Source organism: Lagenorhynchus albirostris, chromosome 12 (genome assembly GCF_949774975.1).
Source record: "Lagenorhynchus albirostris chromosome 12, mLagAlb1.1, whole genome shotgun sequence".
Lineage (NCBI taxonomy): Eukaryota > Metazoa > Chordata > Mammalia > Artiodactyla > Delphinidae > Lagenorhynchus > Lagenorhynchus albirostris.
In genome coordinates this window covers 79,398,455-79,415,626 of record NC_083106.1, presented here as the reverse complement: position 1 = coordinate 79,415,626, position 17,172 = coordinate 79,398,455, and the positions used below count along the sequence as shown (strand labels likewise).

The 17,172-nt window shown below is 37.4% G+C and overlaps 1 long non-coding RNA gene across 1 annotated transcript in view; it reads right to left on the bottom strand.

Annotated features, from left to right (window-relative positions):
* Positions 1-497: 497 nt before the first annotated feature.
* The window catches only part of LOC132530802 (uncharacterized), an 81,280-nt gene continuing 64,605 nt past the window's right edge, over positions 498-17,172 (bottom strand). Inside the window, exon 3 of the long non-coding RNA XR_009543891.1 lies at positions 498-618. This is a non-coding gene — a long non-coding RNA (uncharacterized LOC132530802). The remainder of the gene's footprint in view (positions 619-17,172) is intronic.

The window sequence follows — 17,172 nt, the reverse complement described above, 5'->3', positions numbered from 1 at the left end:
ATAAGGAGTTTTTCCCCTGTCTACCACGAGCCAGATCTCTGGGAGGCAAGTTTATTTACGTAGCTCACCCTGTAAGCCTGGGTGTCACACTTTAGGGATTCTGGCTCTGTAACAGGCTGTCTGACCCAAATGTCCCTCTTATACATGTGCTAAGCGTTGCCTCGTAAGTTCACCCCCCTCGCCACCAGCACCACGTTGTGGGGCTCACTTCTAGGTCACTGAGGGTTGAAAGATGCTCAGAGCATCCATGGCTTCTGTGACTGCTTACCTCACTGGCTTTCTGCTTTACCATTTTTTTGTTTTTACTTTTCCTTTACTTTCTGGCTCATTCAGCTGAGCGTTTAGAATGATGTATTTTTTTAAACCCAGAATTTCAAGTGTTTGGTAGCTGAAGGATTATTTTAGGATAATTAATATACAGGGATATCAGAAAGAGAGGTTTTTATTCTAATTTTACTTTATTTTCTTTTTTTTACAGTAGGTTTTTGTTAGTTAACTATTTAAAATACAGCAGTGGGTACATGTCAATCCCAAACTCCATGGCAGTCCAGTGGTTAGGATTCCATGCTTCCACTGCAAGGGGGCACAGGTTAAATCCCTGGTCAGGGAGCTAAGATCCTATAGCCAAAAAGAAAAAAATAAAGAAAAAACACAATCCATAATACAAAACATCGACAATTTAGACTTTATGCTAATTTTAAATACATGCTATTTTGGAGTGCTTTATTTACATTTAATTTATTGACTTTTATCTTTAATCCATGTGTTGACAATGCTGTGAAAGAAAAATTTATTCTGCACATCAGCTGGGTCTTTTGGGGACTTTTTCAGTCTAGTGGCTTGTACACCACATAGAGCAGAAATTTTGCACTTTTGATGATACATTTCTATAGTTTCCCAGGCTGATGCTGGGTTTCATGGTTTTTTTTCTTAAGTGATAAAATGTGGTTGTCACCTATAATCATGTTACTGACTTTCTTAGAACTATGTTGGTAATACTACCTATCCACAAAAATTGATAAAATTAAGTAAGACTGTTAAGGGATTGAATTGTGTCTCATGAGCACTTCTGTTTCTAAGAATTTGTGAGTTTAGAGAGAGTTATGATCAGAAAACCATGATTCTCCTGCTTCACTTAAATGAAATTTGAGTAGTCATCTAATCCATTCATTTCAGCCAAGCAAAATGATAATAAAATTGTTTTTGTAGATTAGAATATATTCTGTGTAAAGGTTTCCAAAGAAAACCACAATTTCTTAAATTTTGTTACAGTATTTATCATCTCTGACTCTAAAAGAAAGCTTCTTTCTTCTACAAGCATGGCCTCAATCCCATCTGTCCTAGCCTAGTCTGCTCCTTGGTTACCAAAGTTTTCTTCTGTCCTACCTGAAGAAAAACGCCAAAGGTATTTGTAAATATTTAGGAAAAAGTGAGAATAATTCCCTTTCCTATCTTTGACCATTAAAAATCAAAATCATTGTAACTTTACAAGATAAGGGTGGCACAGCTCTCTTGCTTCCTGCCACTCTCACAGAGGTTCCTCGTCACAGCAAAACCACCACACCTGCCCCACCTGGTCTTCCACATTTTTGAAGTAGCTTACTAAAATGTCTCTGAGAAAGAAAACAAGATAATCAAAATCCAGCATTTTCTCTAGTCTGTAAATGCTACGGCGTTCTTTTATTTCCCCGGGTGGTTATGTTTAACACAGTACTTGATTCCAGCTATTAAATCACTTTTCAGTTCATTCTCCACTAGGCAAGTTGATCCTGTTCTTTTCATCTCTTCTCACAGATTCAACTTTCTTATCCTTTAATCATGTCATTTGTTTTTCTCTGAAATCTCTTCAAGATATGATCTTCATGCTCATCTCAAGATGAGTCATCATCACTGTTGCTTTGCATCTCAAGAAATAATACACCCACCCACCCCTCCCCCCCCACATCTGCGTGGAAACATCCCAGTTGATATAGACTGAAGTTGTAGATGTTGCTAGACCTTTTATTTATTTATTTATTTGGCTGCACAGGGTCTTACTTGTGGCATGCAGGATCTTTGTTGTTGCATGCAGGATTTTTAGTTGCGTCATGTGGGATCTAGTTCCCTGACCAGGCTAGTTCCCTGACCAGGTAGACCTTTTAATTGTAGGTTCACTTACACATTTACAAATGTTCCAAAACCAAAGTTTCTCTGATACCCAAAGCCTTGATGTTTAAGATAACACTAAAGTGGAAATAGAATCATAGGTTGAATCTAGAAATTTATAGTTGATAGACATATATATATATATATAAATATAATTTTTCTAAGTTGTGCCATATACTTTTTTGGTGGTTAAATACACACCACATAAAATTTGCCATTTTAAGAGTAAAATTCTATGGTATTTATACATTCAAAATGTTGTACAACCGTTACCGCTATATAGTTCCAGACATTTTTATCACCCCCAAAGGAAACCTGGTACCAATTCAGCAGTCTCTCCCTTCTCCCAGCCCCTGGCTACCACTAATATGCTTTCTGTCTCTACAAATTTGCCTTTTCTGGGTATCTCATATAAGTAAAATCATATGTCCAGAATATGTAGCATTTTGTGTCTGGCTTCTTTCATTCAGCATCATGTTTTCAAGCTTCATTCATATTGCAGAATGTATTACTATTCCACTCCTTTTATGACTGAATAATACTTCACTGTATGGATTTAACACAGTTTTTCATCAATTCATTAGTTGTTGACATTTAGTTTTTTCCACTTTTTGGCTATTACAAATAGTGCTGCTTTGAACATCCTTGTACAAGTGTTTGACCACATGTTCACATGTTTTAAACTCTTTGGGGAACTGCTGGCTCATATGGCAATTCTCCGTTTAAGTTATTGAGGAACTTCCAAACTTTTCCAGAGCAGCTGCCCATTTTATATTCCCACAAGCAATCCACAAGTGTTTCAATTTCTCCTCATATGCATCACCACTTCTTATTTTCCATTTTTTAATCATGGCTAGCTTAGTAGATCTAAAATGCTTTCTCATTGGGAATTGGATTTGCATTTCCCTAATGACAATTGATGTAGAGCATCTTTCCAAATGTTGGCCATTCGTATATCCCTGTTAGAGGAATGTCTATTCAAGTCCTTGGTCCATTTTTAAATTGGGTTCTTTGTCCTTTGTTGTTGGGTTGTAGGAGTTCTTTACATGTACTAGACACCAGACACTCATCAGATATATGATTTGCAAATATTTTCTGTCACACTGTGAGTTGCCTTTTCACCCTCTTCACAGCGTATTTTGATGCACAAAATGTTTTCTTTTTGATAAAGTCCAATTTCTCCATTTTGTTATTGTTATTGCTACTGCTTTGGATGTCATATCTAAACATCTGTTACCAAGTCCAACATCACGATCAAGTCCTATTTTTCATTCTAAGAGTTTTATAGTGTTAGATCTTACACTTATAATTTTGATCCATCTCCTCCCTCTTGCATCTCCCTCGCACCCTCCCTATCCCAGACCTGTAGGTGGTCACATAGCACCGAGCTGATCTCCATGTGCTCTGTGCTGATCTCCCTGTGCTATGTGACTGCTTCCCACTAGCTATCTATTTTACATTTGGTAGTGTATATATGTCCATGCCACTACCTCACATCATTCCCACTTATGCTTCCCCTCCCCAAGTCCTCAACTCCATTATCTACGTCTGCCTCTTTATTCCTGTCCTACCCCTAGATTCATCAGCACCATTTTTTTTAGATTCCATATATATGTGTTAGCATACGGTATTTGTTTTTCACTTTCTGACTTACTTCACTCTGTACGACAGACTCTAGGTCCATCCACCTCACTACAAATAACTCAATTTCGTTTCTTTTTTATGGCTGAGTGATATTCCATTGTACATATGTGCCACATCTTCTTTATCCATTCCTCTGTCGAGACACTTAGGATGCTACAATGTCCTGGCTATTGTAAATACTACTGCAGTGAACATTGGGGTGCATGTATCTTTTTGAATTATGGTTTTCTCAGGGTACATGTCCTACATGCCCAGTAGTGGGATTGCTGGGTCATATGGTAGCTCTATTTTTATTTTTTTAAGGAACCTCCATACTGTTGTCCATAGTGGCTGTATCAATTTACATTCCCACCAAAAGTACAAGAGGGTTCCCTTTCTCCATCTTCTCCAGCATTTATTGTTTGTAGATTTTTTGATGATGGCCATTCTGACTGGTGTGAGGTGATACCTCATTGTAGTTTTGATTTGCATTTCTCTAATGATTAATGATGTTGAGCATCCTTTCATGTGTTTGTTGGCAGTCTGTATATCTTCTTTGGAGAAATGTCTATTTAGGTCTTCTGCCCATTTTTGGCTTAGGTGGGTTTTTTTTTTTTGATATTGAGCTGCATGAGGGGCTTGTAAATTTTGGAGGTTACTCCTTTGTCAGTTTCATCACTTGCAAATATTTTCTCCCATTCTGAGGGCTGTCTTTTCATCTTGTTCATGGTTTCCTTTGCTGTGCAAAAGCTTTTAAGTTTCATTAGATCCCATTGGTTTATTTTTGTTTTTAATTCCATTTCTCTAGGAGGTGGATCAAAAAGGATCTTGCTGTGATTTATGTCATAGAGTGTTCTGCCTATGTTTTCTTTTAAGAGTTTTATAGTGTCTGGCCTTACATTTAGGTCTTTTATCCATTTTTAGTTTATTCTTGTGTATGGTGCTAGGGAGTGTTCTAATTTCATTCTTTTACATGTAGTTGTCCAGTTTTCCCAGCACCAATTACTGAAGAGGCTGTCTTTTCTCCATTGTCTATTCTTGCTTCCTTTATCAAAAATAAGGTGACCATATGTGCGTGGATTTATCTCTGGGCTTTATATCTTGTTCCATTGATCTATATTTCTGTTTTTGTGCCAGTACCATACTGTCTTGATTACTGTAACTCTATAGTATAGTCTGAAGTCCGAGAGCCTCATTCCTCCAGCTCCGTATTTCTTTCCCAAGATTTAGCTATTCAGGGTCTTTTGTGTTTCCATACAAATTGTGAAATTTTTTGCCCTAGTTCTGTGAAAACTCCCATTGATAGTTTGATAGGTATTGCATTGAATCTGTAGACCACTTTGGATAGAATAGTCATTTTCACAATGTTGATTCTTCCAATCCAAGAACATGGTGTATCTCTCCATCTGTTTGTATCATCTTTCATTTCTTTCATCAGTGTCTTATAGTTTTCCGCATACAGGACTTTTGTCTCGTTAGGTAAGTTTATTCCTAGGTATTTTATTCTTCTGTTGCAGTGGTAAATGGGAGTGTTTCCTTAATTTATTTTTCAGATTTTTCATTATTAGTGTATAGGAATGCAAGAGATTTATGTGCATTCATTTTGTATCCTGCTACTTTACCAAATTCATTGATTAGCTCTAGTAGTTTTCTGGTAGCATCTTTAGGATTCTCTATATATAGTATCCCGTCATCTGCAAACACTGACAGCTTTACTTCTTCTTTTCAGATTTGGATTCCTTTTATTTCTCTTTCTTCTCTGATTGCTGTGGCTAAAACTTCGAAAACTATGTTGAATGATAGTGGTGAGAGTGGGCAACCTTGTCTTGTTCCTGATCTTAGTGGAAATGGTTTCAGTTTTTCACCATTGAGAACGATGTTGGCTGTGCGTTTGTCATATATGGCCTTTATTATGTTGAGCTAAGTTCCCTCTATGCCTACTTTCTGGAGGGTTTTTATCATAAATGGGTGTTGAATTTTGTCAAAAGCTTTTTCTGCATCTATTGAGATGATCATGTGGTTTTTCTCCTTCAATTTGTTAATATGGTTTATCACATTGACTGATTTGCGTATATTGAAGAATCTTTGCATTCCTGGGATAAACCCCACTTGATCATGGTGTATGATCTTTTTAATGTGCTGTTGGCTTCTGTTTGCTAGTATTTTGTTGAGGATTTCTGCATCTATGTTCATCAGTAATATTGGCCAATAGTTTTCTTTCCTTGTGACGTCTCTGTCTCTTTTTGTTATCAGGGTGATGGTGGCCTCGTACAATGAGTTGGGGAGTGTTCCTCCCTCTGCTATATTTTGGAAGAGTTTGAGAAGGATTGGTGTTAGCTCTTTTCTAAATGTCTGATAGAATTCGACTGTGAAGCCACTTTGTCCTGGACCTTTGTTTGTTGGAAGATTTTTAATCACAGTCACAATTTCAGTGCTTGTGATTGGTGTGTTTATATTTTCTATTTCTTCCTAGTTCAGTCTTGGAAGTTTATGCTTTGGTAAGAATTTGTGCAGTTCTTCCTGGTTGTCCATTGTATTGGCATATAGTTGTTTGTAGTAATCTCTCATGATCCTTTGTATTTCTGCGGTGTCAGTTGTTACTTCTCTTTCTTCATTTCTAATTCTACTGATTTGAGTCTTCACCCTTCTTGATGAGTCTGGCTAATGGTTTATCAATTTTGTTTATCTTCTCAAAGAACCAGCTTTTAGTTTTATTGATCTTTGCTATTGTTTCCTTCATTTCTTTTTCATTTATTTCTGATCTGATTTTTATGATTTCTTTCCGTCTGCTAACTTTGGGGTTTTTTTGTTCTTCTTTCTCTAATTGCTTTAGGTATAAGGTTAGGTTGTTTATTTGAGGTGTTTCTTGTTTCTTGAAATAGGATTGTATTGCTAAAAACTTCACACTTAGGACTGCTTTTGCTGCATCCCACAGGTTTTGGGTCATCATGTTTTCATTGCCACTTGTTTCTAGATAATTTTTTATTTCATTTTTGATTTCCTCAGTGATCTCTTGCTTATTAAGTTGTGTATTGTTTAGCCTACATGTGTTAGTATTTTTTACAGATTTTTCCTGTAATTGATATCTAGTCTCATAGCACTGTGGTCGGAAAAGATACTTGATACGATTTCAATTTTCTTAAATTTACCAAGGCTTGATTTGTGACCCAAGGTATGATCTATCCTGGAGAATGTTCCATGAGCACTTGAGAAGAAAGTGTATCCTGTTGTTTTGGGGTAGAATGTCCTATGAATGTCAATTAAGTCCATCTTGTTTAATGTATCATTTAAAGCTTGTGTTTCCTTATTTATTTTCATTTTGGATGATCTGTCCATTGGTGAAAGTGGGGTGTTAAAGTCCCCTACTATGAATGTGTTACTGTCGATTTCCCCTTTTATGGCTGTTAGTATTTGCCTTATGTATTGAGGTGCTCCTATATTGGGTGCATAAATAATTACAGTAGTTATATCTTCTTCTTGGATTGATCCCTTGATCATTATGTAGTGTCCTTCTTTGTCTCATGTAATAGTCTTTATTTTAAAGTCTATTTTTTCTGATATGAGCATTGCTACTCCAGCTTTCTTTTGATTTCCATTTGCATGTAATATCTTTTTCCATCTGTATGTGTCCCTAGGTCTGAAGTGGGTCTCTTGTAGACAGCATATATATGGTCTTTGTTTTGTATCCATTCAGCCAGTCTATGTCTTTTGGTTGGAGCATTTAATCCATTTACATTTGAGGTAATTATTAATATGTATGTTCCTATTACCATTTTCTTAATTGTTTTGGGTTTGTTATTGTAGGTCTTTTCCTTCTCTTGTGTTTCCTGCCTAGAGAAGTTCCTTTAGCATTTGTTGTAATGCTGGTTTGGTGGTGCTGAATCCTCTTAGCTTTTGCTTGTCTGTAAAGGTTTTAATTTCTCCGTTGAATCTGAATGAAATCCTTGCTGAGTAGAGTAATTTTGGTTGTAGGTTTTTCCCATTCATAACTTTAAATATGTCCTGCCACTCCCTTCTGGCTTGCAGAGTTTCTGCTGAAAGATCAGCTGTTAACCTTAAGGGGATTCCCTTCTATGTTATTTGTTGTTTTTCCCTTGCTGTTTTTATTATTTTTCTCTGTATTTAATTTTCTATAGTTTGATTAATATCTGTCTTGTCGTGTTTCTCCTTGTATTTATCCTGTCTGGGACTCTCTTTGCTTTCTGGACTTGATTAACTATTTCCTTTCCCATATTAGGGAAGTTTAAAACTATAATCTCTTCAAATATTTCCTCAGACACTTTCTTTTTCTCTTCTTCTTCTGGGACCCCTATAATTCAAATGTTCATGCATTTAATGTTGTCCCAGAAGTCTCTGAGACTGTCCTCAATTCTTTTCATTCTTTTTTTCTTTATTCTGCTCTGCAGTAGTTATTTCCACTTTAAATTCCAGGTCACTTATCCGTTCTTCTGCCTCAGTTATTCTGCTATTGATCCCTTTTAGAGAAATTTTAATTTCATTTATTGTGTGGTTCATCATTGTTTACTTGCTGTTTAGTTCTTCTCGTCCTTGTTAAATGTTTCTTGTATTTTCTCCATTCTATTTCCAAGATTTTGGATCATCTTTAGTATCATTATTCTGAATTCTTTTTCAGGTAGACTGCCTATTTCCTCTTCATTTGTTTAGTCTGGTGGGTTTTTACCTTACTCCTTCATCTGCTGTGTGTTTCTCTGTCCTCTCATTTTGCTTAACTTACTGTGTTTGGGGTCTCCTTTTCACAGGCTGCACATTCGTTGTTCCTGTTGTTTTTGGTGTCTGCTCCCAGTGGCTGTTTGGTTCAGTGGGTTGTGTAGGCTTCCTGGTGGAGGGAACTAGTGCCTGTGTTCTGGTGGATGAGGCTGGATCCTGTCTCTCTGGTGGGCAGGTCCACGTCTGATGGTGTGTTTTGGGGTGTCTGTGAGCTTATTATGATTTTAGGCAGCCTCTCTGTTAATGAGTGGGTTTGTGTTCCTGTCTTGCTAGTTTTTTGGCATAGGGTGTCCAGGACTGGAACTTGCTGGTCGCTGAGTGGAGCTGGGTCTTAGCATTGAGATGGAAATCTCTGGGAGAGCTTTCGCTGTTTGATATTACATGGAGCTGGGAGGTTTCTGGTGGACCAATGTCCTGAACTCAGCTCTCCCACCTCAGAGGCACAGGCCTGATACCAAGCCGAGCACCAAGACCCTGTGAGCCACACAGCTCAGAAGAAAGGGTAGAAAAAGAGAAAGAAAGAAAAGACAGAAGGAAGGAAGGAAGGAAGGAAGAAAGAAAGAAGAAAGAAAGAAAGGAAAAAAGAAACGAGAAACAAAGAAAGAAAGACAAGAAAGTTATTAAAATAAAAATAAATATAAAACATTAAAAAATTAAAAAGTCATAAAGAAAGAAGAGAGAAAAAAAAGGAAAGAACGAAGAGAGCAGCCAAAGTAAAAAACAAATCCACCAATGATAACAAATGCTAAAAACTCTACTAAAAATAAAGAAAAACGTCCTAAACTCAGTTCTCCCACCTCAGAGGCACTGGCTTGTCACCTGGCTGGAGCACCAAGACCCTGTCAGCCACACAGCTCAGAAGAAAGGGAGAAAAAAAAGAAAGAAGGAAATAAAATAAAATAAAATAAAGATTAAAATAAAAAATAATTATTAAAAATAAAAATGTTAAAAATTTAAAAAAAGAAAAAAAAAAGACAGCAACCAAACCAAAAAACAAATCTGCCAATGATAACAAGCACTAAAACTATATAAAAGAAACAAACAAAAAAACCGGACAGACAGAACCTTAGGACAAATGTAAAAGCAAAGTTGTACATACAAAATCACACAAAGAAGGATACACATACACACTCACCAAAAGAGAAAAAGGAAATATATATATCAATATATCTATATAAAAAAAGGAAGAGAGCAATAAAATCAATAAACAAATCTACGAATGATAATAAACTCCAAATACTAAACTAATATAAACAGAAAACCAGAAACAAATTAGATGCAGAAAGCAAACCCCAAGTCTAAAGTTGCTCCCAAAGTCCACCGCCTCAATTTTGGGATGAATTTTGTCTACTCAGGTATTCCACAGATGCAGGGTTCATCAAGTTGACTATGGAGATTCGATCCACTGCTCCTGAGGCTTCTGGGAGAGATTTCCCTTTCTCTTCTTTGTTCACACAGCTCCTGGGATTCAGCTTTGGATTTGGCCCTGTCTCTGTGCGTATGTCTCCTGAGGGCGTCTGTTCTTCACTCAGACAGGTCAGGGTTAAAGAAGTGGCTGATTAGGGGGCTCTGGCTCACTCAGGCCGTAGGAAGAGAGGGGTACGGAATGTGGGGCGATACTGCAGTGGCAGTGGCTGGGTTGACATTGCATCAGCCTGAGGCATGCTGTGTGTTCTTCCGGGGAAGTTGTCCCTGGATCATGGGACCCTGGCAGTGACGAGCTGCATAGACTCCTGAGCGGGGAGGTGTGGATGTGACCTGTGCTCGCACACAGGCTTCTTGGTGGCCACAGCTGCAGCCTTAGCGCCTCATGCCCGTCTCTGGGGTCCGCGCTGATAGCTGAGGTTTGCACCCGTCTGTGGAGCTCATTTAGGCGGTGTTCTGAATCTCCTCTCCTTGCCCACCCCAAAACAATGGTCTCTTGCCTCTTAAGCAGGTTCAGACATTTTCCTGGCTCCCTCGCAGCTAGCCATGGTGCACTAGCCCCCTTCAGGCTGTGTTCACACAGCCAACCCCAGTCCTGGGATCTGGGATCTGACCTCCGAAGCCCGAGCCTCAGCTCCAGCCACTGCCCGCCCCAGTGGGTGAGCAGACAAGGCTCTCAGGCTGGTGAGTGCTGGTTGGCAGCGATGCTCTGTGCGGGAATTTCTCCGCTTTGCCCTCTGCACCCCTGTGGCTGCGCTCTCCTCCGCGGTTCCAAAGCTTCCCCCCTCAGCCACCCGCAGTCTCCACCCGCGAAAGGGCTTCTAGTGTATGGAAACCTTTCCTTCTTCACGGCTCCCTCCCACTGGTGTAGATGCCGTCCCTATCCTTTTGTCTCTGTTCATTCTTTTTTCTTTTGCCCTACCCAGGTACGTGGGGAGTTTCTTGCCTTTTGGGAGGTCTGAGGTCTTCTGCCAGTGTTCAGTAGGTGTTCTGTAGGAGTTGTTCCACATGTAGATGTATTTCTGATGCATTTGTGGGAAGGAAGGTCATCTCCACGTCTTACTCCTCCGCCATCCTGAAGGTCTCTCTGTTAATTTTTTATACGATGGGAGGTTCGGATCCAATTTCATTCTTTTCCATGTGAATATCCAGTTTTCAAAAAATCAAGTCTATTCTCTCCCTCACTGAAAGATGTTTGCACCACTGGCCAAAGATGTGAGTGCTGATTTCTGAACTCTTTATTCTATTCCATTGATCCATATGTCTACCTTTATGCCAATACCAAACTCTTCTGATTACTGTAGTTTGTAATAAATATGGAAGTTGAGAAGTATGAGCCTTCCAACTTTATTTTTTTTTCAAGATTCATGTTCTCTATGAAAAATTATAGTTTTACCTCTTCCTCTCTGAGGTGGATGCCTTTTATTTCTTTTTATTGCCTAATTGTTTGGGCTAGAACTTGTAGTATACTGTTGAATAGAAGTAGTAAAATCAGGCATTCTTGTCTTATTCTTGATTCTATAGGGAATGACATCAATCTTTCATCATTGAGTATGATGTTAGCTGCTTTTTCCAAAAATTCTCTTTATTATTTGGAGTGTCTTTCTATTTTTGTTTGTGGTATATTTTACACATGAAATATTATTGGATTTTTCAAATGCTTTTCCGCAGCAATTAACATTATCATGGGCTTTTTTTCTTCATTCTATTAACATGATACATCCTGTCTATTGGTCTTCATATGTTGAAGCATCTTCGCATTCCTGGGATAAATCTCATATGGACTTTGTATATAATACTTTCAATACACTGCTGAATTCAGGATGCTAGTATTTTGTGGAGGATTGTGCATCTATATTTGTAAGAGATATTTGTCTATAGCTTTCTTTTCTTGTAACGTTTTTGGCTTTGTTGTCAAAGGAATGCTGTCCTCATAGAATGATTTAGAAAGTGTTCCCTCCTCTTCTATTGTTTGGTATCATTTCCTTTGTTCTTTTTTTTTTTTACCCCCTGATCCTCAGACCAGATCATTTCAGTTGTCCTATCTTCAAGTTCAGAGGTTCTTTCTTCTGCCTACTCAAATCTGGTGTTGATATTCTCCAGTGAATTTTTCATTTTAGCTCTTATACTTTTAGTTCCTGAGTTTACATTTGTTTTTTTTTTTAATAATTTCTCTTTATTGGTATTCTCTATTTGATGGTACATCATTCTCTTGTTTTCCTTTAGGTTTTTTTTTTTTTTTTTTGGCCCATTGTTACATTTAGCTCTTTGTCTAGGAAGTCCAATGTGTGGGCTTCCTCCAGGACAGTTTTTATTCATTTCATTGCTTGTGTGTGTGTGTGTGTGTGTGTGTGTGTGTGTGTGTGTGTGTAAATAGACCACACTTTCCTTTCTTGCCTCATAACTTTTGCTAACACCTTGACATTTTAAATATTATTATGTGGTAACTTTGGAATTCAGATTCCCCCTGCTTCCCAGATTTTCTTTTTGCAGTTTGTTGTGGGTTATAGTTGTTTGTTTAGTGACTTTTATAAACTATTTTTAGGAGACTAAATGCTTTGTTGAATGATCATTGGAGTCTCTAGATGCCTGGAGCAAAAAAAAAAAAAAAAAAAAAAAAAATTCCCAGTCTCAGCAGCTGGCTCTATGAGTTTGTTGGGACATGTCTTCAATACTTAGTCAAGCTGTTTACAATTCTGCCTTGCCCTTATTTTCCTACTTGCATCGTCTTGACTGCCAGCCACAGGTAAAATCTTATGGTCTGCTCAAGTTTTTTCCAAGGTTTCCAACCCTGAGCATAAGCATGGTCCATTGATCTCAATGTGGCAAAGAAATTTCTGAAGACAAAAAAGAAATGCCATAAGGGAAATATTGATAAATCTACTTCCAGCTAACTATATCTATAATTTAGCCTTTGTGTATGAGTCTGAGATTTTTAACATAGATTGCACATCTCTCTATTATTAAACTTTCCATACAAATGAAAACTTATGGCCTGTACTGAAAATTATGGCCTGAAATAAATAAAATTGCAGTATCAGAAAGGATAAATTCTAAATTTCCAGTACAGGCTTGGCCTAAGGTGAAGAAGAGTTGTACGTATCAAGCCAAAGAATGATATTATACACTTTCATAATGATTATTTTAGAAGCATAGCAATTTGGCACCAGACTAGACATTGACTAATGTACTAAATTTTAAAAGCAAGTAAGGGGATGAAATTAGAGTCTGTCATACAGAGTGAAGTAAGTCAGAAAGAGAAAAACAAATATCATATATTAAGGCATATATATGGAATCTAGAAAAATGATAGTGATGAACATATTTGCAGGGCAGAAAAAGAGACACAGACGTAGAGAACGGACTTGTGGACATGGGGGGGAAGGTGAGGGTGGAACAAATTGAGAGTAGTATTGCCATATATACACTACCATATGTAAAAGAGTTAGCTAGTGAGAAGTTGCTGAACAGGGAGCTCAGCTCAGTGCTCTGTGATGACCTAGAGGGGTGGGATGGGGGGTGGGATGGAGGCTCAAGAGGGAGGGGATATATGCACACATATAGCTGATTCACTTTGTTGTATAGCAGAAACTAACAATACATTGTAAAGCAAATATACTCAATTAAAAATAAATAGATAAATAAAGTAGGAGGTAGAATGAAAAAAATAAAATAAAATAGATAACCAACAAGGACCTACTGTATAGCAAAGGGAATTCTACTCAATATTCTGTAATAACCTATATGAGAAAAGAATCTGAAAAAAAATGTGTATATATATATATATATATATATATATATATATGTATAACTGAATCACTATGCTGTACACCTGAAACCAACACAACATTATAAATCAACTATACTCCAATAAAATTAAAAATAAATAAATATATAAAACACTTGGAAAAAAAAAAAAGAGCAAATATGTCCACCCAGAGACACAAGGAAACTGGTGAGGATTATCTTGCTGACCTCAAGAAGGAAAATAATTAGGCTTATATGTCACTAGCACAGTTTACTGCATGAAGGACACACTTTTGTGCATCAGAAAGAAGAAATGAATATTATAATAGCCCCAGTGCAGAAGTGGGACCAAAGAAATAGAAAACAAGTACATTCTAGCTATAACTCTCTTCAGCACACCTCTGATCACAGGGGTTTTTGTTTTTGTTTTGTTTTGTTTCTGGCTTCTGGGTACAAAATTTAGAAATAAACATGATTTCTTTGCATCCTTGAGAACTAAGATCAGCACTGGATAGTTTTCTAGAAAGTGTTTAAACTCACTTCCATAAAATTTGAAACAATTACGTAAAAATATTTCTTCTATACATTACCACAAACTTCTAGAAGCATCGCTGGCTTGTAAAAAGGCATAAAAAATATGCTTTTTATTGTCTTTCTTAATCTTAAATGAATTACTGGTTTAATTAAAACAAATTTTTAGAGCAAGACTCAAATCATCTATATAAAGCAATGTATTTCATGACCCCTAAGGATACCACATTACATTTGTGGTATTAACGTAACACTGTAAGAATGGCAATTAATATCAAATTAAATCCAAGATGGACACAGTAAATTCCCATTGACCTGAACTATTTCTTTAGATGTTTTTGAATGTGTCACCGCTGGAGATTTTCTGGCAATTATTGAAGAGTGCTGACACCTCGGAAGTTGAATCTCTTCCTCACATGTCTATACTGCTTTCCAATGATCTGAGTGTGATACAATTTTAACTGGAAGTCACAGGTGACAATGGAACAGAGTAGGACCCTATGGTCTTTGCCATCCATGTCCTCTGCCTGCCTTTTGTCTGTGGAAAAATTTTAGCCAAAGAATAAATTTAATCAGAGAAGTGAGAAAATACAGAAATAAAGGGAAGCAGTCCAACAAGACCAAATAATAATATTTTAGTCATTAAGCCAAGTCAAGGACCTTTAGTTCTACTCAAGGGCTATAGAGAATATTCTGAGCCACATCCTGTGAGCTATCATATGGATACTGAAACCCCCACCAGGAGGAAGAAGTTAACTACATGATGACCAGACTGTAGCCATGACATAAGCTGCCACAATTCCAAGAATTGGCCTCGAGGAAATGGGAAGAAACCAACCCTGGAACTAAAAACTAACTGTACTTAAAACAATCAAGATGACGGTGGTCAAACCACAGATGACCAATTTCAAGATGACTGTCAGAGCTGCCTGTGCTGTTTCTGCATGTGGCCCCCTCCCTCTTCCTATAAAAGCTCTTGCACATTGGTTGTCAGTGGGGGGAAGTTGGCCTTTGGACAGGAGTCTGCCCTGCCCCTGACCCCAGTTGCTGGCATCCAAAATAAAGCAAACTTTCCTTTCCACCAGCCTTGCCTCTTTATTGCCTTTAGAGCGGTGAGCAGCCAGACCCCTACTTTCAATAACAATGAGACTGAGGAGGAAGCTGGCTGAAGCAAACCAGACACCAACAGCTGTAAAATCAGAAACAAGATACCTTCACCAAGTGGCAACTGTCAGTGGTTACACAGGAATGCCACTTGTAAGGTGGAATTTTATTCAGGCCTAGTTTGAAAACCTCAGATTATTTAGCTATTCAACTGCTCAAGATGGTTAGTAACAAAGATACAATTACAAAGAGGTTACAACTTTGCAAAAGGTATTTTCCATTTGTTTTGTTTGTATATGTTTTCAACAAGTTTATTTTTGTTTGTTTTGCATTTGTCCTACGGCATTGAAAACAACAAGGGGCTCTTAAAACACTGTCACCCTGTGCTCAGCTCTCTGCAGGAAGCCGTCTCTTCTCTCTGCCTGGACTCTAGTTTTCACCAGGCTTCATTCGATATGAGGAGGACCAGCAACTCTGGCTGAGGAGGGAGACTTCAAGAGTATTAGAAAACAACAACAGCAACAACATCCTAATGTCACAGATGCAGGATCAGGATGCAGAGCTTATAAAGGAACACCAGTACCCAGATAATATTTTGATCATCTATTTGATAGAGAAAGAAAATTAGTTCATTCAAATTCACTTTCACATAATCATAGAAGTCAGAGATCACTGAAGAATTCAAAGAGGAAATCAAAAAATACACAGAAACAAATGACAATGAAAACTCAATGACGAAAAAACCTATGGGATGCAGCAAAAGCAGTCCTAAGAGGGAAGTTTATAGCAATTCAATCCTACCTCAAGAAACAGGAAAAATCTCAAATAAACCACCTAACCTTACACCTAAAGCAATTAGAGGAAGAAGAACAAACAAAACCCAAAGTTAGTAGAAGGAAAGAAATCATAAAGATCAGAGCAAAAATAAATGAAATAGAAATGAAGAAAACAACAGCAAAGATCAATAAAACAAAATACTGGTTCTTTGAGAAAATAAACAAAATTGATAAACCTTTATCCAGAATCATCAAGAAAAATTAAAAGGGAGAGGACTCACATCAATAAAATTAGAAATGAAAAAGGAGACATTACAAATGACAGTGCAGAAATACAAAGGATTATAAGAGAGTACTACAAGAAACTATATGCCAATAAAATGGATAACCTGGAGGAAATGGACAAATTCTTAGAAAGGTATCATCTTCCAAGATTGAACCAGGAAGAAATAGAAAATAAGAACAGACCAATCACAAGTAATGAAATTGAAACTGTGATTAAAAATCTTCCAACAAACAAAAGTCCAGGACCAGATGGCTTCACAGGTGAATCTATCACACATTTAGAGAAGAGCTAACACCCATCCTTCTCAAACTCTTCCAAAAATTTGCAGAGGAAGGACTACTTCTGGACTCATTCTTTGAGGTTACCATCACCCTGATACCAAAGCCAGACAAAGATATCACACAAAAAAATAAAATTACAGACCAATATCACTGATGAACATAGATGCCAAAATCCTCAGCAAAATACTAGCAAACAGAATACAGCAACACATTAAAAGGATCATATGCAATGGTCAAGTGGGATTTATCCCAGGGATGCAAGGATTCTTCAACATAAGCAAATCAATCAATGTGATACACCATATTGACAAATTAAAAATAAAAATCATATAATCATCTCAATAGATGCAGAAAAAGCTTTTTACAAAATTCAACACCCATTTATGATAAAAGCTCTCCAGAACATGGGCATAGATGGAACCTACTTCAACATAATAAAGGCCATATATAACAAACCCACAGCAAACATCATTCTCAGTGGTGAAAAACTGAAAGCATTTCCTCTAAGATCAGGAACAAGACAAGG